Source organism: Chiloscyllium plagiosum, chromosome 5, assembly GCF_004010195.1.
Source record: "Chiloscyllium plagiosum isolate BGI_BamShark_2017 chromosome 5, ASM401019v2, whole genome shotgun sequence".
Classification (NCBI taxonomy): Eukaryota; Metazoa; Chordata; class Chondrichthyes; order Orectolobiformes; family Hemiscylliidae; genus Chiloscyllium; species Chiloscyllium plagiosum.
This window is the reverse complement of record NC_057714.1, coordinates 9,705,721-9,712,249: the sequence shown is the minus strand read 5'-3', so window position 1 is coordinate 9,712,249 and position 6,529 is coordinate 9,705,721. Positions and strand designations below refer to the sequence as shown.

The window sequence follows — 6,529 nt, the reverse complement described above, 5'->3', positions numbered from 1 at the left end:
GGACATGCAGTGACATTGTTGTGAAGACAGTCAGGACAAGTATTTGGTGAGCTTCAGCAACCAGATTCCACATTGATTTAGGTGTAGGGAACTGTCGGGTCTGGGTGAGATGCTCTTCGGAGGGTTGGTGTAAACTCGATGGACTGAATGGCCTCTTTCCGCACTGTAGGGATTCTACGACTCTATAAATTTGTACAGTCTAGCTTTTTGGTGGAAAAGAAGAGAATTAAAAGTGGCAAGTAAATAAGGTTAATTGGGGCAGAGGTGAGATGCATATGCATAGAAATACGACATAAAAGCAGCGTGTGCTAAACGAGTTTTCATTATAAACTTCAATGAAAATGAAAGCAGCGTCAAGTACCATCAGAAGCAAAGGAAGCTCCAGAAACCAGTGTGAGGCCAGGAAAGTAATACAAGTGACCTATAACTGACACCAGTGTGCATATCCCTAGCAAATAACTGAGCTCAGTGTCTGTAATAGCATTGCTGACTGATTTATTCTGACTTCTACAAGAAGTGCTATCAAGCATTACTGTCAGACAGTCGCAATTGGACTTAAGTGGTTGACACTAAGAATAGCTCAGCACTGAGCTTCAAGATCAGCACAGTTGAAAACTGGAATGTAAAGACAGGGGAAATCATTTTCGTTTTGAGGTGTAAAGCATTTGATTCCTGTTTTATAATCTTCCAGAAATTCAGGCACTAATATCAGGCAATTTAGCATCCAGCATTATTTGTATAGCAATCACAATTCCAAATGCAGGCTCCACTAGCTTTACAGTGATAGGAAATAGGCAGCCAGAAGTCAACTTTAAAGCTATAAGGAAAATTAAAGTTAAGTATTAGAAGGAGGAGGCCAAAAAAATGTAAAAACATTGTGGAGGTTATTAGAAACATCTCACTCCATCTGTGATGTTTACTTCAGCTGTGAAGGTATTGGAATCATAACTGTTAAACCAAGATGAAGAGAAGCAGCGTTATGAGGTACAAGAGTGAACTCTGTAGATAACTGAGAGATCGAGCCACAACAAAAACGGAAATTGCTGGAAAAGCTCAGCAGGTCTGGCAACATCTGTGGAGAGAAAACAAGAGTTTACGTTTTGGGTCGAGTGGGCGCAGAGTGATTAATCCAGTTAGTGGAAGCTGAAATCAACCAAATGCTGAAACAGATGTCCTGAGCAAGGTATTCCTCTATTTTATTGTACTGCATCTTGCCATAGACAGCCCTGCAGGATGACTATAAGAAAGTGTGTTAAAGTTTCAACCCATAGTTGACCATTACTATACCTTTCATGTACAACTTCTATCCCCGCATGATAGCTCCAGGTATCCATGCAATGAATCACAAAGCTAGGCACATATCTTTCTTCCAACACAGCTGCTGAGAAACCAATTTCATTCATGGATGGTGTTTTAAGCCCTAAATAAATAATTGTTGAAATTTTAACCAGAAAAACCAAACCGGCAATTGCGGGATCTGTCAAAACCATATTAAGCATGATACGCGGTGATGGAGCTTTCTGAATAAACTCTCACTACAATACTTAGACAGACATTTACAATGCATTGTGAAGGCATCATTGGAGAGAGACATTAATAACTATAAGTTTTCCTATCTCTTTCCGCAAATATTGGGATGTGGATGTGGGCAAGAGTCTCAATGCACTACCTGAGCAGCTTGGCGTGCTCGGGATCTATTTGCCGGTTCTGGAGAGTAGAATAAAGAATTAACTGCTCTGTGGTGGGATAAAATTGCATGTAAGGTCTGATAGGACCAAAATAAAATTACAAGAGAGGTCTTTAAGAGGCAGAAAGTAGCTGAGTTTAAGGTGCTTGCCTCACCGACTGTAGCACCCCTACCCCAGTAGATCTCAGGAGAATGGCAGCCAGAACCATAGTGGGTGGGGCCAGTTGAGAATACTGCGGAGGTGGAGGGTTCACGTCTGCTTCATCTGGCTTTTCACTGCAAAGAAATTTAAAGAAAAGCTTACCTTAAAATGGTGGATCATGATTCAGATGATTGCTGAATGGCTTCTAAAGTACGAAGCCAGTTAGTGTTTTTTGAAAGAAAATTAGTTTAATTTAGAAAAATGTGATGCGTTGCATTTTGGGAAAGCAACTCTTAGCAGGACTTATACACTTAATGGTAAGGTCCTAGGGAGTGTTACTGAACAAAGAGACCTTGGAGTGCAGGTTTATAACTCCTTGAAAGTGGAGTCGCAGGTAGATAGGATAGTGAAGAAGGTGTTTGGTATGCTTTCCTTTATTGGTCATTATGAGGGGCATGGATAGAATAAATAGACAAAGTATTTTCCCTGGGATTGGGAAGTCCAGAACTAGAGGGCATAGGTTAAGGGTGAGAGGGGAAAGATATAAAAGAGACCTAAGGGGCAACTTTTTCACACAGAGGGTGGTATGTGCATGGAATGAGCTGCCAGAGGAAGTGGTGGAAGCTGGTACAATTACAACATTTAAAAGACATTTGGATAGGTATATGAATAGGAAGGGTTTGGAGTGATATGGGCCGGGTGCTGGCAGGTGGGACTAGATTGTGTTGGGATATCTGGTCGGCATGGACGGGTTGTTATAAAGGGTCTGTCTCCATGCTGTACATCTCTATGACTCTATGCCTCTAATACAACATCAGGTCAGACATCGTTTAGACTTGCTTGTGATTCAGGGTGCTTGTCCCTGAAACTGGCGTTGATTACACTTAAGCGTGTAGCAAGATCGGATTGACAGCAATTCTAGCCCATTCACTTCTGGTTTCTCTTGTACTAACTAATGCATCTCTATTCAACCATTATACCAGTCCACTCCATACACACTCTGATGTTTAAATAAAAGTTCTCCTTCTCAGCACCAGTCCTGCCTGCTGTTGTTAGTGTTACACTTTCTAGCTCAATGCCTGGGTCCTCTCTGACTTTAAAATTAGTGGCAGGAACTTGGAGTGAAATTAGGAGTGAGATCTGCCATAAACCTATCACAGCATTCAGTGGAGTGGAACGACTGCTGACAACAACAGCTACGAGGAATGCAAGAACATAAGCACCTTGCTGGCCCATCTCCAATTTTAAATCAGCAACAGAAGCCTCAGTTGAAATCAATGGTTTTAGGACAGAGTTGCAAGTTAATTATTGCAGCATTAGTAGGAAGACTCTCCTATCAGTTGTTGACTGCTGTGATTTTTAATGATAATTCTACCCTAACCCCTGACTCCAGCTTAACTCCCCCTGCTAAATTAAAACAGAGGGCAACAAATTGAATACATATTAGCCACATCTAACACAGTTCTCTATATTTGGTTCCGATTAATTCAGGCTTCCATTTTTGTTAAAAGAACATACCACACCTGCTATTATCAGTTGCTGTCAGCCTACTGCACTCCATTTGATTTTCTATGCAATAATCCATGTAACATATGCCACAAAAATAGTTTTGAGTCAGATATCTGAAAGTTTATTAACAATAAACTATGTAAACTAATATGACATCTGACGCATACATATACAATCTGTGTGCTAATCTTACTTAGTTTACAGTTACCTTCCATACAGACTGACTGGCTAGCTAGCTAACTGTTTGCTAACACACCAAGTGCCAACTAATGGAATGTGGAGAGAAAAAGGTGGATATCTCAGAGATAGCAAACTTTGTTTTATACCTGCACCTTATGAACCCGCACTCTTGATAAACAGGCAAAAATTATATACTTCAAAGTTTATTGTATCATTCTGTCCAATTATTATAGTTTTTAAAAATTTATTTACTTCAATGTAAACATTGCTTGTTACTCAATTGAATAGCCACACAAAATATCAACAATTAATTCAATTTTGAGTCAATTTCTTCTCAAATACCACCATCTACCGTGGCCTCTGAGTAATCAGTTGAGGGCGTGAGTGAGAAGGCTTTCTGCTGTTAAGTTTTATTTAAGGCAAAGTTGCATTAACATTTAAGTGATTTATCCTGATAATAAAGTATATGGGTGATGGGTATACTGCATACAATATGTTTTTATTACTTAAGGTGTGTTTTTCCATTGATAATGTGGACCTCTTGGTTATCTGGAATATTTGATCAATTGGCATACTCCTGGTCCCATAGGTGCTGGTTAATAAAAGGTTTGCCGTACTACAATGTCTTATGCCATGCTGGCATCCAATTCTTAAAGGTATCATGCCATTCTGAGATCTGTGCAATAGTACAATATTCCCGTACTTTCCCTTTGAAGAATAGGAAAGCTATTGTGATTGATATATATAAGGTTGCACATCAGTGCATTTTCTCTACAAATTTGTGTGGCATTTTGATTGAGATGTGATATGGCCATATCTAGTCTTTTTACAATTATGGCTATGTAGCTTCATTTACAATGTGCTATCTGACATAGTGGGATGGACATGTATCATATGTTATGGACGTCTGAATGTTATGGAGCGTGATGCTTTCAGAGTCTTCATTTATTTTGAGGGATGATTAGTCATATGCAACTCAAAGGCATGTCGGCTTCATTATAGGACTTGACCATTTTTTTGTGACAACATTTTGTGACCTGGTCTGTGCACAATATCATATTATCTTTCTGACAATCTATCTATTTCTATTAAGGTCTTGAACTCTGATGCTTTGTCTTGGTTCAAGTTGGGATCATTGTTTGTTTGCTCAGCAATCATGCATTGGTACCACTTTCTTTCTAACAATGTATCATGTACAAGTGTTACATCGTTAGAGTGTGAGAAGGTATAACTGTGTGGATCTGTTTTCCAAACATGAGAGATGCTGGTGAGAGCAAACCATTGCCTTGAGGTATAACTCATAGTCTTAATGTGATTATCTCAAAAGCTTTGCAAGTAGTGTTGTATTTACTGACCATGGACTGCACAGTATGTATAGTGTGTTCTATGGCAGCAGTAGATTGGGGACAATGAGGAGAGGAGGTAATGTGTGGAATACCCCTTTCTGCATATCTTGGAAGGGAGCAGTAATGTACTGTCAAACACAAGTATACTGAATATGGTAGTTTCTGTGTCAACAGCCGCTGTATTAGTGGCATCTTTGACTTGTCTCACAAAAAGAGATTGGAAAATATTGATTGCAATTTGCACCATGGCTCAGAAAGCTTTTCACATGAAGTGAGAGGTTCTTTTGATTATTGAGGTTGATGGAGCAGACCTGACTTAATCAAGTTGGTTGACGTTCTTATTGAAGCTGAGCCAATAGGCAATTCCATATCCAATCCCTTGTATTGTTTCTCATCCCTGTGTGACCTATGTATACAAAGTTAAAAATCACACAACACCAGGTTCTAGTCCAACAGGTTTATTTGGAAGTACTAGCTTTTGGAGGACAGCTCCTTCATCTGGTGGTTGTGGAGTATAAGATCGTAAGTCACAGACCTATGTGTAGTTTGCCTAAACTATCATAAGGACTTTAGGATTTGATGATGATATGTTGATCTGTGCATGATGGTAGACCAGCAATAGAAGGTCCAATTGTATCACCAGTGTAAAAGGTTTTCAGATATGCATCCTGAAGATCCATATTGACATTTAAGACAGGTGGTGGTAATGCATGATAACAGACCGGTTGTAAGCAGTTACCTTATCATGTGTGGACTGCATTATATTGTTCCAGTTCCAGAGGACATCTTGTGGAAGACATGTCAAGTGATATTTTTGCTTCCATCAGTATCAGTCTTTGCATATAGTGCATGCTGTTCTTTCCTCTTGATGTATGTCACTTGAATGGAGATGAAGGCTTCGGTTTTGTAACAGCATCTATATGGTGTGTCAGACTGACTATGTGCAGTGTAGCATTGCAACTACCTCTTGGTCTTCACAAACTTGTTTGCCTTCCCTGGATGAAAGTTTGGAAAATTCTTTGGCATTGTTCTAAGGTTGACCGTACAGCTGTGAAGCATATTACTGCACTTTGTGTGACTCCAAACATTTTGACACTTCTAGCGGGCTTTACCCCACTGCCCTCTCTGAGAACATAATCTTCCATGTGTCACAAAATGCTGCATTCTTTTGGTGGATGAGACAATTCCATCTTATACAAGACTTGCATGTTTTGCTGCTCATGTTGATGGCTACAATAGTAGTTATAGAGTCATAGAGTCATAGAGATGTACAGCATGGAAACAGACCCTTCGGTCCAACCCGTCCATGCCGACCAGATATCCCAACCCAATCTAGTCCCACCTGCCAGCACCCGGCCCATATCACTCCAAATCCTTCCTATTCATATACGCATCCAAATGCCTCTTAAATGTTGCAATTGTACCAGCCTCCACCACTTCCTCTGACAGCTCATTCCATACATGTACCACCCTCTGCATGAAAAAGTTGCCCCTTAGGTCTCTTTTATATCTTTCCCCTCTCACCCTTAACCTATGCCCTCTAGTTCTTGACTCCCCGACCCCACGGAAAAGACTTTGCCTATTTATCCTATCCATGCCCCTCATAATTTTGTAAACCTCCATAAAGTCACCCTTCAGCCTCCGACGTTCCAGAGAAAACAGCCC

The 6,529-nt window shown here is 40.2% G+C and overlaps 1 long non-coding RNA gene across 1 annotated transcript in view; it reads left to right on the top strand.

The window, feature by feature from the left end:
* Window positions 1–556: 556 nt before the first annotated feature.
* Window positions 557–6,529, top strand: part of LOC122550261 — a 37,848-nt gene continuing 31,875 nt past the window's right edge. Inside the window, exon 1 of the long non-coding RNA XR_006311774.1 lies at window positions 557–1,183. This is a non-coding gene — a long non-coding RNA (uncharacterized LOC122550261). The remainder of the gene's footprint in view (window positions 1,184–6,529) is intronic.